The sequence below is a fragment of the Salvelinus alpinus genome, chromosome 3 (genome assembly GCF_045679555.1).
Source record: "Salvelinus alpinus chromosome 3, SLU_Salpinus.1, whole genome shotgun sequence".
Taxonomy (NCBI): Eukaryota; Metazoa; Chordata; class Actinopteri; order Salmoniformes; family Salmonidae; genus Salvelinus; species Salvelinus alpinus.
In genome coordinates this window covers 22503198-22517594 of record NC_092088.1, presented here as the reverse complement: position 1 = coordinate 22517594, position 14397 = coordinate 22503198, and the positions used below count along the sequence as shown (strand labels likewise).

Sequence of the window (14397 nt, the reverse complement as noted above, 5' to 3'; positions counted from 1 at the left end):
TGGTTCCAAGAGGTCCCATGGATGCCCTGTGTTGTTGTCCTCACTTCTTGATGGAGTGGGCAGATCCTTTTTGGCTTTTGTCACACCCCCTCCATGATCTGAACGCTCCTTTATAGCGTATCCCTAACATCTATTCGCTGTACTACGCCATAGCTAACATCCTTTCCATCTTCCATCCTCAAAAAAAACCTACTCTTGAGGTACTGACCATCATTTGTTACTGACTTAGCGGTTAATCTGCCGTTCAACATAATGTTTGCATATGACCCATCTTTGGGCCAGTCCTCTGTTTCATTTTCAGCATATGTGCAGTACCTATGCCTATTACATGCTGCACTACAAAAGCAAGCCTTACAATAATATTTATCTAACCTATTCCCATATCTTGTGTCTCTAGTAATTTCTCCTGTGGTTATGCTAGAACAACGGGCGCACCGACGATTCCATCCTCCCCTGGTCCTGGTTCCATCCTGTGTAATATATTGTTTAACCCTGATAACCCTATCCTTCCTGTTTTCCGGTCCCATTCTATTTCTTTACCATTATACACAACCCTCAACTTTGCCTCTTCTCTGTCTTGGGTCATTTCCCAGGCCATTCCTCTTTTTACCATTATCCTCATTTTTGGCCAATCTCTGGCTTCCTCTAAACAACCTAAACATACACTCCAAATCTCTTCCTCTCCAATTTAGCCTTCCGTGCAAAGTTCCTTTCACACTGAATGCACACCCTCCACATAAGTCTAGTTCTCTGGTATCCTCCCAACACAACATATGCCCCTCGCAACAGTCATGTAAGAGTCATGTAACAGTCATCCATTATCTGCCAATGTTTTACGAATGTCTCCATCATAGCCATACACCATCCTCCTAGGATTTTTGTTTCCTCATACATCTGTTCCTCCTCTGAATCTTCTAATTCCTATAATTCAGGGAAGATGGGTTAGACCATTTTGTTATTGTCGCCTGCCTTTCTTGGCCTTCTTCTTGCCCTTCCTACTCTTGGGGTTTACCATACCTATAAGTTCATCCCCGATGTATGTCAGCTCCCTTCTCAGATCTCCCGCTAGTAAGCTCTCCAATTTTGGACCAGATAGGTCCCTTGCCCTTATGATCTGATCCATCTCCTTGTCTGGTTTTACCTTGTCTTTCCTCTGCTGCCTCTAGCGCCCAGATAGGACGCCAGGCTGGCCCATGTGCTGTCTGTCTTCTAACTCCTGCGTCCAGTAGCCCGCTAGGGCCATTGACTTTTGAGTTATGCCCAAACCATCCTTTCACTAACTGCCTCCCTTTCTCTTTCTCTCTTTCTTTCCTTTCTTTTCTTGATCTCTGATTACCCTGTCTATGCCTTGGAGTATACCTTCTTAGTCTCCTTATCTTCAAACCTGTTCCCCCTCCATGTTCTTCCTTACTTTCTTCTATAAGGAAAACCGGTTCCTTTGCTTGCCCCTCTACCCCTTTCTGGGCCTGTATTGCTAGCTTTATTTTCTCTAATTACGGTTTTGTTCACTTTTATGGCCTTTCTACTCATTTTGCCTGCGGTGATATTCCATTTTTGTAGGGTTAACCCATACATCCAAATGAACGAATCCTTGTGCACTTTGCCTATGGGTGGGAAACTGTACCCAAACTGATGCACATGTTCCATTCTATCTTGTGCTCTGATTTTCCTCATAATGGTTCCCCCAACTAACTTTCTAGAGGTGCACGCGCCCCTCATGTTTGCCCAATCTACCAGTCGTTGGTTCGCTTCCTCGTTTCTTCCTGCGAATGCTGGAGCTACTCCCAACATTCCGGGTGAGGGATAATGCCCTCCTGACCATCTATGAAAGTGGGGGATCCCTGACTCTTTTAGAATGCCATGGGCTGAAATACAATGATATCTTGCCCAGGCTTCTGTCTTATTTGCTGGGGGCTTAACCCATTGGTCATAATATTGTTGTGCTGTTTTCCCTTTTCCCTTTTCCTATGGAACATATTGTTTGGTTCTTGTCCCCAGTTCCATAGGGGAGCTTCAGCACACATTTCCTGCGCCATCTCTAAACTAGGTTGATAGTTTTCCTGCAAACTTCGAAGGTCTAGAGTGGTCCATGGGGTTGACCTCGGGTAGGCCATTCCCGGGTTTGAATTATTATGGGTCGTAAGACATACCCACCCTGTGGTAGCATATTTTATTGGTTTTTCTCCGGCTCTTGCTCCGGCTCATACTCCATTCTGTGGAACCTATCCATAGGGCCGCTAATGAATCCTGGGTAGTTATAAGTTCTATTTTTTGCATACGGTAAAATAATGCCATTGCTCCCTCCTAACATTCTGTTGTCCCACGAAGAGGTATTACCTGGGTGCAAATACAGGACTACATCTGTTAGCCATTTAGTCTCAGGGTTTCCTGAGCTCCGTGCCTTATGGTTCACGTTTCTTCGTATTCTATATTTCGCTTTGGTCCCGCTGCCTTTAACACATAACACGTTCAATGTCTCTATGATTTCCTGTGTTTGTTTTTGTGCCTCCGCTGATCTGTCAGTTGAGGTACTCGCACTAGGCCTGTTTCCTGTGTTACTGTGTCTTGAAGCACTTGTGGTTACTGTTGTGCTAGCGGTCGGTGTGGTTAAATTAGTCACACTGCTCATGTTATTTTCTGAGGCGGCTGTGCTCCGGGGTGTCATGGTAATAGACAGAGTTTTTCATGTCAGAGGCCAGGTCGTGGGGTTTATTGCAGTCTTAGGGCTGCGGCACTCCACCTTCGTCCATGGCTGACCATGAGTAGCTTGATCATAAATAAATGTGATCTCTGTTATGTTGCTACTATCTCCCAGTTGCCCTTTCCATTGGCCCCCTTTATAAGAGTTAATATATTGGCCATTTTCACAGGTTTGATTAACTAACACCGCTCCTTGGGTTATATTTACTAGCCATCCTTGCAGGGTGTTGTTAGTTATTGATTTCCATAGTACCACTAGATTGCTATTCTCATTCCAGGTATTGTTACAGTTGGTATTATTCCATTTTTGTTTTAATTTTACCGATGGATATCCTGGGCAATCTGTCCTATTTATTGGGGTGCACTGTACTGGTATTCCCCATCTTTTAGTAAAGGCTCTATAAGTGGGGATGCTACTCTGGCATCTCTCTTGTTCTATTTCTAGGCCTTTTAATACTTATTTTTCTTGTTGCTCATAAATAGCCCCTAGGGTTAATCCAAATACTATAGCGCTTGGCACTATGACCTAATATGGCCTGTGTCCCTTTGCCCTGACGTACCCTTTCCAGGGTCTTGCATGGCAGCGGTTGTCTTTCTTTTTAATAGGTTTATAAATTGTCTCAGTTTCCCGTGTGGCTCAGGAGGGGCAGTTTCATTTCTACCCCTTCCCTCTCCAGGAACTGCCTTCCTGTCCACCAGCATATGGCAGGAATATACGCAGTCCAACTTAGTTTTTGGGTCTTGGGCAATATACAACTGCCACCTCAACTTGACCATGTACCTCTTCCTTTTGTCTCCTTGCACTGGCTCAGTGTCTTCCACTTCCATGAGTCTGGTCACACAGCACACTATTTTTTCTTTTCTCATTAACCTTCCCCAGTGTAGCTCCCTAACTGGTCTACTTGTGCCTTCCCACCAGCACCTTCTCATCATCCCATGATGATTATTCCTCTCATGATTGTTATCTATATCATAACTATCGTACTGATCCCAGTCACGCCTGTTTAGCAGCAGTTGACTGAGGTACTCCCTGGGATTCCATTTTGAGAATTTTCCATCCACCAACATCCAACAAGTTGGATCTCCTGGTTGGATTCCATATCCCGTAAGGGATACTGGTTCTATTTTTCTCTCTTCCAACCAGTGTTCACTACTCTGATAAGTGCTCTTTCCCCCTCCTTGTTGAAATGTCCCCTGCTCTACTGGCCATAGGGGATCTTCCATTCTTACTGGCGTGAGTAAACTCCCTTTTAGTAGTTCTGTTTTTCCTTTAATTTGCTGGTGCCTACATTCCATGCAATCTTTCACTCTCAGCACCCCTCTGTGTGTCCATGCACACACACTTATGAGGATCCCAGTGTCCTGTGACCACCTGTGCACCTAACATGCAGTCCGGGAATACCTCCCTACTGCATTTCCTACACCATAGGATTCGACCAACTCTTTGTCGTCCCCCTTCTTCACCACCGTCATTTCCCGTGGCTATTTGTCTAATGCTCATATTTGCAGGGTCCCTCATACTGGACCTCTCCTGTGGCTTCTCCACAGACATCGCAAGGTGCTGTGTTCATATAACCTAACCCCGCAGGGTCCTGGCACATACTCTTATGCCACAACACTCGAGTGTTGGCAGCCACCATAACCCCCACCTTAGCCAGGTCCTCATGTCTTACATGTGAGGCCACCCAAATGGTGTCTCCCGAGCGACGCACCTGCAGTCCCGACCTGCAGTTCAACAGGTGCATCCACTCCGGTACTAACTCCTGGGTGGACATACTTTCTTAAGCTGGGCTATATCGGCTGTTATATCACCGTCTACTTTGACCGTGTTTGCACTAGTCACTTCTACAATTTGTTGCCTTTTTCCGTATTTTTTTCGGGATAACTCTATCCCCGGTGTCAGCTCCTGGTGGTTTCTTAATCCTAATCCAGTCTCCCACCTGTAACACATTGGAATACTGTGCATTCCAAGATGGCTTAGCAGTTCATCACGTCATTTCTGTTTCGTATTGTCGTGTCCTGTATATATATATATTTACACCTTTCTTCGCATATCTTTTATATATTTTATTATCCAAGAACTCAACTACAAAAGCTTTCCTGCAAAAGCTTTCCTGCAACCCGCTTCACCAATTACAAAAAAGTATTATTTACCTCAAATCTGAAAATCCACCGTGGAAGCTAGCCAGGGGCTAATTCAGAAGCTAGCCAGAAAGCTAACCAGAAGCTATCCGATAGCTAGCCAGAAGCTAATCTGTAGCTGCCCAGAAATTAGCCGGTTTGCTGGCTAGCGTTGGTGTTTCAGCTGCCCACGTTTTGTGGTCATCAGCTATTCCTTTAGCTCGATAATCTACCGGCACTTTTGTGCAACGCGACTCGGACCGGAGCACTCCGGGACTTTTTTTTTTCTCTCAGTTTCCCCGGATTTCAGCCGCAGGCTCTGGACATTTGCACCTTGATCTCGCAGCTAGCTAGCTGCAAACCGTGTGACTATTGGCTTACGTCGATCCCGGAGCAAACTCAAATCATTCCGGAGCTAGCCAGCTGAGGAGTTCCATCAGCCATTCCTGGGCTACAGTCACCTATCCGGACCCGTTTTTTTTGTTGTTGTTGCTGCAGATACGGAGCCCCACCGGGCCTTCACGACTGACTGCCGACGTTATCTGCCCGAGGGAGTTATCCAACTGGCACCTCCGTCCCGACGTTACCTGAACGCTCATCTGATAGCCATCTACCCGGCCAGCTGTCTGGATCGCCGTGACCCCAACCAACCTCTACTCACTGGACCCTTATTGATCACTCGATTAAGCATGCCTCTCCTTAATGTAAATATGCCTTGTCCATTGCTGTTCTGGTTAGTGTTTATTGGCTTATTTCACTGTAGAGCCTCTAGCCCTGCTCACTATACCATATCCAACCTCTCAGTTCCACCACCCACATATGCGATGACATCACCTGGTTTCAATGATGTTTCTAGAAACAATATCTCTCTCATCATCACTCAATACCTAGGTTTACCTCCACTGTATTCACATCCTACCATACCTTTGTCTGTACATTATTCCTTTAAGCTATTTTATCGCCCCCAGAAACTTCCTTTTACTCTCTGCTCTAGAAGTTCTAGACGACCAATTCTCATAGCTTTTAGCCGTACCCTTATCCTACTCCTCCTCTGTTCCTCTGGTGATGTAGAGGTGAATCCAGGCCCTGCAGTACCTAGCTCCACTCCTATTCCCCAGGCGCTCTCTTTTGATGACTTCTGTAACCGTAATAGCCTTGGCTTCATGCATGTTAACATTAGAAGCCTCCTCCCTAAGTTTGTTTTGTTCACTGCTTTAGCACACTCTGCCAACCCGGATGTTTTAGCCGTGTCTGAATCCTGGCTTAGAAAGACCACCAAAAATTCTGACATTTTCATCCCCAACTACAAGATTTTCAGACAAGATAGAACGGCCAAAGGGGGCGGTGTTGCAATCTATTGCAAAGATTGCCTGCAGAGTACTGTTTTACTATCCAGGTCTGTTCCCAAACAATTTGAACTTCTACTTTTAAAAATCCACCTCTCTAAAAACAAGTCTCTCACCGTTGCCGCCTGCTATAGACCACCCTCTGCCCCCAGCTGTGCTCTGGACACTATATGTGAACTGATTGCCCCCCATCTATCTTCAGAGCTCGTGCTGCTAGGCGACCTAAATTTGAACATGCTTAACACCCCAGCCACCCTACAATCTAAGCTTGATGCCCTCAATCTCACACAAATTATCAATGAACCTACCAGGTACCACCCCAATTCCGTAAACACGGGTACCCTCATAGATATCATCCTAACAAACTTGCCCTCCAAATACACCTCTGCTGTTTTCAACCAAGATCTCAGCGATCACTGCCTCATTGCCTGCATCCGTAATGGGTCAGCGGTCAAACGACCTCCACTCATCACTGTCAAACGCTCCCTGAAACACTTCAGCGAGCAGGCCTTTCTAATCGACCTGGCCGAGGTATCCTGGAAGGATATTGATCTCATCCCGTCAGTAGAGGATGCCTGGACATTTTTTAAAAATGCCTTCCTCACCATCTTGAATAAGCATGCCCCATTCAAGAAATTTAGAACCAGGAACAGATATAGCCCTTGGTTCTCTCCTGACCTGACTGCCCTTAACCAACAGAAAAACATCCTATGGCGTTCTGCATTAGCATCGAACAGCCCCCGTGATATGCAACTTTTCAGGGAAGCTAGAAACCAGTATACACAGGCAGTTAGAAAAGCCAAGGCTAGCTTTTTCAAGCAGAAATTTGCTTCCTGCAACACAAATTCAAAAAAGTTCTGGGACACTGTAAAGTCCATGGAGAATAAGAACACCTCCTCCCAGCTTCCAACTGCTCTGAAGATAGGAAACACTGTCACCACCGACAAATCCACTATAATTGAGAATTTCAATAAGCATTTTTCTACGGCTGGCCATGCTTTCCACCTGGCTACCCCTACCCCGGACAACAGCACTGCCCTCCCCTCTGCTACTCGCCCAAGCCTTCCCCATTTCTCTTTCTCCCAAATACAGTCAGCTGATGTTCTAAAAGAGCTGCAAAATCTGGACCCTTACAAATCAGCCGGGCTAGATAATCTGGACCCTTTCTTTCTAAAACTATCTGCTGAAATTGTTGCCACCCCTATTACTAGCCTTTTCAACCTCTCTTTCGTGTCGTCTGAGAATCCCAAAGATTGGAAAGCAGCTGCGGTTATCCCCCTCTTCAAAGGGGGGGACACTCTTGACCCTAACAGCTACAGACCTATATCTATCCTACCCTGCCTTTCTAAGGTCTTCGAAAGCCAAGTCAACAAACAGATTACCGACCATTTCGAATCCCACCATACCTTGTGTGACACTGTGTTAACAACCCTCCAGGCGAGCTTCAATGCCATACAACTCTCCTTCCGTGGCCTCCAATTGCTCTTAAATACAAGTAAAACTAAATGCATGCTCTTCAACCGATCGCTGCCTGCACCTGCCCGCCTGTCCAACATCACTACTCTGGACGGCTCTGACTTAGAATATGTGGACAACTACAAATACCTAGGTGTCTGGTTAGACTGTAAACTCTCCTTCCAGACTCACATCAAACATCTCCAATCCAAAGTTAAATCTAGAATTGGCTTCCTATTCCGCAACAAAGCATCCTTCACTCATGCTGCCAAACATACCCTTGTAAAACTGACCATCCTACCAATCCTCGACTTCGGTGATGTCATTTACAAAATAGCCTCCAAAACCCTACTCAATAAATTGGATGCAGTCTATCACAGTGCCATCCGTTTTGTCACCAAAGCCCCATATACTACCCACCACTGCGACCTGTACACTCTCGTTGGCTGGCCCTCGCTTCATACTCGTCGCCAAACCCACTGGTTCCAGGTCATCTACAAGACCCTGCTAGGTAAAGTCCCCCCTTATCTCAGCTCGCTGGTCACCATAGCAACACCTACCTGTAGCACGCGCTCCAGCAGGTTTATCTCTCTGGTCACCCCCAAAACCAATTCTTCCTTTGGCCGCCTCTCCTTCCAGTTCTCTGCTGCCAATGACTGGAACGAACTACAAAAATCTCTGAAACTGGAAACACTTATCTCCCTCACTAGCTTTAAGCACCAGCTGTCAGAGCAGCTCATAGATTACTGCACCTATACATAGCCCATCTATAATTTAGCCCAAACAACTACCTCTTTACCTACTGTATTTATTTATTTATTTTGCTCCTTTGCACCCCATTATTTCTGTCTCTACTTTGCGCCTTCTTCCACTGCAAACCAACCATTCCAGTGTTTTTAGTTTTTATTTTACTTGCTGTGTTGTATTTACTTCGCCACCATGGCCTTTTTATATTTTTATTTATTTATACATATATTTGTTTGCCTTCACCTCCCTTATCTCACCTCACTTGCTCACATTGTATATAGACTTATATTTTTTTCACTGTATCATTGACTATATGTTTGTTTTACTCCATGTGTAACTATGTGTTGTTGTATGTGTCGAACTGCTTTGCTTTATCTTGGCCAGGTCGCAATTGTAAATGAGAACGTGTTCTCAATTTGCCTACCTGGTTAAATAAAGGTTAAATAAATAAATAAAATAAATAAACACAAGGTAGAGGGGGAGACTGCGCATTAGCTATTCCCACCACTGAGCTGATGTTGGGTAATCCCATCAATTCTCTAGGACTGGGTCCTGTATCTGTGGGAGTCAGATTTAACTCCACACAGGCTCGTACTAACTTGGGTCCCCAGTCGTTTTCTGCTTTCCACAACCCCAGTGTTGTTTTAACCTTTCCAATTGTTCTCTCCGCGCAACCATTTGCTTGGGGAGTATAAGGAGGGGAGAATATGTGCGAGACTCCCTGCTCGGCACACCAATCCTCCACTCTCTTATTCTTATATTGGGTCCCATTGTCAGTCCTTAACAATGGGAATGGACCTAGAGCAAGAGTCAGAAGGTTAAGTATTTGCAATACAGGCAACGCATTGGATGATTTTGAGGTGAGCACTATTGAGTACCCTGTAGCCATGCACACCGCAACTATAGCATACCTATGTCCAAATGAAGTAGCTACTTTCATTGGACCCATAGTATCTAATGCTATTTGCTTCCATGGTGTACTGCATTTAATGTGTTGACCCGCTACTCTGCCTAGGTTACTAACCTTTTGTTCTTGGCAAGTAGAACATTGAGCGCATATATCTAGAACTTCCTCTCTAGTATGTAATATGCCCTCATCTTTTAGCCTCTTCATGAATATCTGGGAACCCAAATGTCCCCAATCTTCATGAAGTGCTTTTAGCTTATCTTTGTCCTGTTTGTAAAGAACTATTCGCCCCATCTGGACTAGTTCATCTACTTCTCTGTTTCCTAGTTGGTTAAAGTCTGCTTCTGCACCTGCTGAGTCAGCAGTGTGAGCCTTTTGATGACTTACCACTATGTCCATTTTATCCATTAACTCATGGATTGTTCTCCACTCCATTCCCCCTCGTATTGAATTGGCTTATTTTTGGCACCTCTGTACCCATTATTCTGCCAAATCTTCTTGTCCGAGGTCATTGCTTGTGCACAGTAGTGGCTGTCTGTTACCACTTCTACCCTTTTCAGGTTGGCTCCTGTGCAGTGCAGGAGTGATTCTAGTGCGGCCATTACTTCTGCTTTCTGGGCCGTGCCTGTAATAATTCGGCTTTGTTTAGTTACTGTGTCTCCTGTAGTTTTATTCTTAACTATAAAGCCCCATCTGGTTGTTTATGCTTTGCTTCACTGGCTTATGTACTCCTCCAATGATGGTGTGAGCATACTCCGGGCCCAACTGTTCACAGTCATTTTTGTACTTTTGCACCTTAATGTGGTTAAGTGCGTCCATTATTTTATTTATACATTCCTCTGTTAGGTATGTAGCTTCCTTAATTCTGTGCTTTTGTTTGTCTATGTCCACCGGTTTAAAGTGGTTCATTTTCAGCATCCGTAATCGGTGTAGCTCTTTTGCATCTGTTAATGACAATAGGTTCTCTTCTCCTTTGGTGGGGGCCTCTTGGCTACACTAGCCTCTCTTTGTACTATCTGTTTCCATATAAAGTTCCATTCCCCCATAGTGCCGTTTCCTTCTAGTTGCTCTAGTAGGTCTCTATCTAGTAGTATCTAGTTTCCTTCTAGTCTATCTAGTAGGTCATTATCCTTCTCAGCTCTTTCAATGTAGTTATGTCTATGTTTAACTTCCTCTTCGCTGCTGCTTCAATGGCTGTGGTTTAACACCAACCTTTTTCGCTTCCGCATATGCTTCCTGTTGCCGCAGCTAATACTGTCAGTACCAGATATGGTTTCTGTTTCCAAATATTGACTGACTGACTGTCTCACTGTCTCCCTGTTTGCACTAATGAATTTTAAAGAACTCAACATTTCTATGTAGTAACCTATAAGATAATTATATAGTTCAACTTAATTAAACCGATACTCTCAATGATCCTGGGTCACAACAGATGCCATATATTCTTGTCATCTTTCTACTATTTAAAGACAAACCTTCAAATGATTAGCTAAGGCCAAAACACTGCTAAATATAGCATATGTTTTCTGTACTAATGAAATCTCTCTTTCGGGAGTCCACTGTATTTTGCCTAACAATAACCTGGGTTAATCTTAACTCAGTCTCATCAATAATTTTATATAAGTTGCATAGTATGAGACCCATTATCTACATTAATTTATTATCCCTACTATATCTTTCCAATATTTCCTCAGGTGGTGTGTCACACACCCCATTTTGAGGTTAAAGTTTCCCTTACTCTCTCCCTCGATCGGCAGTACTTTTATTACGGCCCAGTCATTTACTTGGCCTACCATTAGGTCGCTGGGGGCAATATTTATTTTTACAAAGTTTTTATCCTCCCAGAAGTTCTGTCTGACTTTCCACCCGACCATTTATTTTAATGCTAACTGCTCATTTCGTGTTAGATCTTTCCATTCATAACCTGGTACACATACAGCAAATCTACAGTCTGGTAGATTACCCTGTGCCCTAAGTTCCCTTTCCTGCTCCAGACTACCGGCCTGGGCAGCTATTTGTGCCAGCGTTGCCTCTCCTAGGTCGAGTGCTGCTGCCATAATAAGCACCGTTCTCAATTATTTTATAATTAAATTCTGCCTGTCCCAACAATTCTCAGCGAAGGTGATCAGTCTTCGCGGGAAATTCCCGAGACCCAGGGCATACAACACTTATTAAATTATTTCTAGGTCGTATAAGATTTCCTATTTAGTTATAAATTCTATAGTACTTTCTTATTCCTCAGGGATTTTTTTTCACAAAGAGTAGACTCTAACTCGCCATTGCTCTCCACCTTGAGATTTTATTTAGATTTCCTATTTAGTTATAAATTCTATAGTACTTTCTTATTCCTCAGGGATTTTCCTCAAAAGAGTAGACTCTAACTCATAGGTCGTATAGGTTCTGTTACTTAATCGCTTTTTAACTCTTCTATCGGGCCCCACGTTGGGCGCCAAGTGTCACGGTGCTGACTTTTGCCTGTCGCCTGCAGCAAAAGCCTCTATCCCGTCCTCTGGCTAGGCAGAGTACTTTAGGATTTGAGTTACTTCGGTGTTACAAGGGTCTAGCCGTGCGGCCCTACCAACCCTTCTATTTATTCGCACTGGCCCTTCGCGTGAGTTGGGTTTTTTCCTTCATTCACGTTGTCGCTCCCTTCTTTTCCGGTCTGGGGTGAGGCCTTGGATAGATGAGTACTTTATTACTTTATGTTTATAGATTCCTCCTATACTCCCTTAACTCGTCTCTTCCTCTCTTGTATACCAATACCTAATAACTAAACTTCTGTTAGGTATTATGCTCGTCAGCTAGTAGTCACTTGGAAACTAGTATTGTTATATGTTTGACTTTTCCAAAGATATATTATTGTCCACATAATGAATTATTCTTTAGTGCTATCACTTTAACCTATAGCCAAGGTCACTTTCCGTTTAGCGAGAGTGTCAAAGGCGTTTTCTCTCCGGATAGCTATCCTGGCCAAGTTTCCAGCTTTTATTCAGTCACTCTGTTTTTTGTCTTACACATGATATTACAGTTAAATGGTTATACAGTTCTAATACATCAATAATGCTCAATCAATCCTAAATGCGTTATGCTATGCCAGATAATATTGTAAATCCTTAAATGCGTTAACACTTCTAACAATATTTACTAAATAGTAAAATAGTTAAATTACCTTAAATGCTCAGCCCCTTGGTCACTTTCCTGTAATTGGTATTCTCACAGCAATAATACTAGATTCCGAATTCCAATATTTTAATACTATTCACTTCCAACCCTGTGTATAGACTCAATATATTGGAACTGGTATTTGGCTGTTTCCTTGTATTGCTAATCACTTCTGTACCTGATGTCTCACTGTGTGGTCGCCGCTTTGTCTGTGATCAAGGGGTGTCTAGACCCCTGTGTTTCAGTGACGCAGTCTTGGCTTCACAAAGTTCAACCAGGCAGATAGTGACCCAATAAAGTACTTAGGCAAAATTATCCGATTCTCAAATATTGTACTAGTCCAACAAAAGGAGTATAGTGCAATAGTAAATGTACCTATGATGATTTTCCATATGAAGTCTGTCTCATATGTCAGTGAGTAATCATAGTTCTCTCATGATCTCTGTTCTCTTTATATACCTTTTTTTTACAGGGGGGTTTCCAAGGTGCTGGGCCTCTGTCTAAACCTTAGACTATTTCGCTCAATTTTAGACCTCAGTTAGTGCTCCACAGCTATAACTCAAGCTTCCTGTTCCAAATCTAGGTCATGCAACACTGCTGCCCACATTGCTGCTTCTGTGTTGCTGCTGGCTGACTCTACTTGATGATACCAGCTGGTTGTTTCTTCCACTGGAGGTGGTGTGTCCAGAGTCAGCAGTGAGAAGTCTATGATGGGTATCTCTTCTGCTTCCCCCTGTTGTCCAGTTTCTGCAGGTGTAGTCCATGGTTCCAAGAGGTCCCATGGATGCCCTGTGTTGTTGTCCTCACTTCTTGATGGAGTGGGCAGATCCTTTTTGGCTTTTGTCACACCTGCCCAGACCTGCACCTTAGAGACTATTGCACCTCAGAAACTGTCTGCACCTTATTTGCACTGACTACACACACATCCAACCTTCACACACAAACTTACACACAAACACACACACTTACTTGCTTATGCTAGTCCATCGTAACCAATGATGACTTCCACTTCAGAGTTAACGGTGAATTATTTGGTTGCTGTAGAGACCAATCCAAGGTCCACAACCTGTATTGCAGGTGGGGCATATGCTGTCTGTGTTGGCGGGGGCTGTGTCATTGTGCTCCTCCTCTGACCTCTGTACACCGCTCTGGCAGAACTGCCACACGGTGGAACAGTCGGCAGCTGCGTCCTCCAGGTCTGTGGATTTGATGCTGCACTTCTTCAGCAATGTTTTGAGCTGGTCCATGAAGTGCTTCATCTGCCTACCTGCAGACCGCCGGCCAAGCTGTAGCTGGCCCTACAGGATCTTCCGCGTAAAGTGCTCCTAAGACATTCTAATGACATGCCCGAGCTAGTGCAGTTGGTGTTGGGTGACCATGGCCTGCATAGTCTTAGAGTTGGTCTTAGCAAGTATTTACGTATGGGGCACACAGTCACGCCAGGTGATTCCCAGGATGCGTTGCAGGCATACTATGTGGAATCGCTCAAGCTGCTTGTTGTGGCGACTGCAGTGTCAGGCCTGTAGGTGACCCAGGCTTTACAGCTGTAAAGAAGTGTGCTGATGCAGACGGCTTGATTATAAGGGCACAGGGCGAGACCCAGATGCAGACACGCGAGGCAGATGGTTCGAGTCTCTGATATTTATTATAATCGAAGTGGCAGGCAAGAGAATGGTTGTGGACAAGCAAAAGATCATGAATAAGGTCAGGGTCCAGGAGGTACAGAGTGGCAGGCAGGCTCGAGGTCAGGGCAGGCAGTATGGTCAGGCAGGCAGGTTCAGAGTCAAAGCAGGCAAGGGTCAAAACCGGGAGGACTAGCAAAAGAGAGATAAGAAAAAGCAGGAGCACGGAAAAACACGCTGGTTGACTTGACAAGACAAGACGAACTGGCAACAGACAAACAGAGAACACCAGAATAAATACCCAGGGACTAATGGGGAAAACGGGTGACACCTGGAG

At 44.5% G+C, this 14397-nt stretch overlaps 1 long non-coding RNA gene across 1 annotated transcript; it reads right to left on the bottom strand.

The window, feature by feature from the left end:
• Positions 1–728: 728 nt before the first annotated feature.
• On the bottom strand, positions 729–12862 carry LOC139570312 (uncharacterized). Its single transcript, XR_011674050.1, has 2 exons — positions 12446–12862; positions 729–921 (listed from the first exon to the last, which is right to left on the bottom strand). It is a non-coding gene; the product is annotated as an uncharacterized lncRNA (long non-coding RNA).
• Between the last annotated feature and the right edge of the window lie 1535 nt (positions 12863–14397).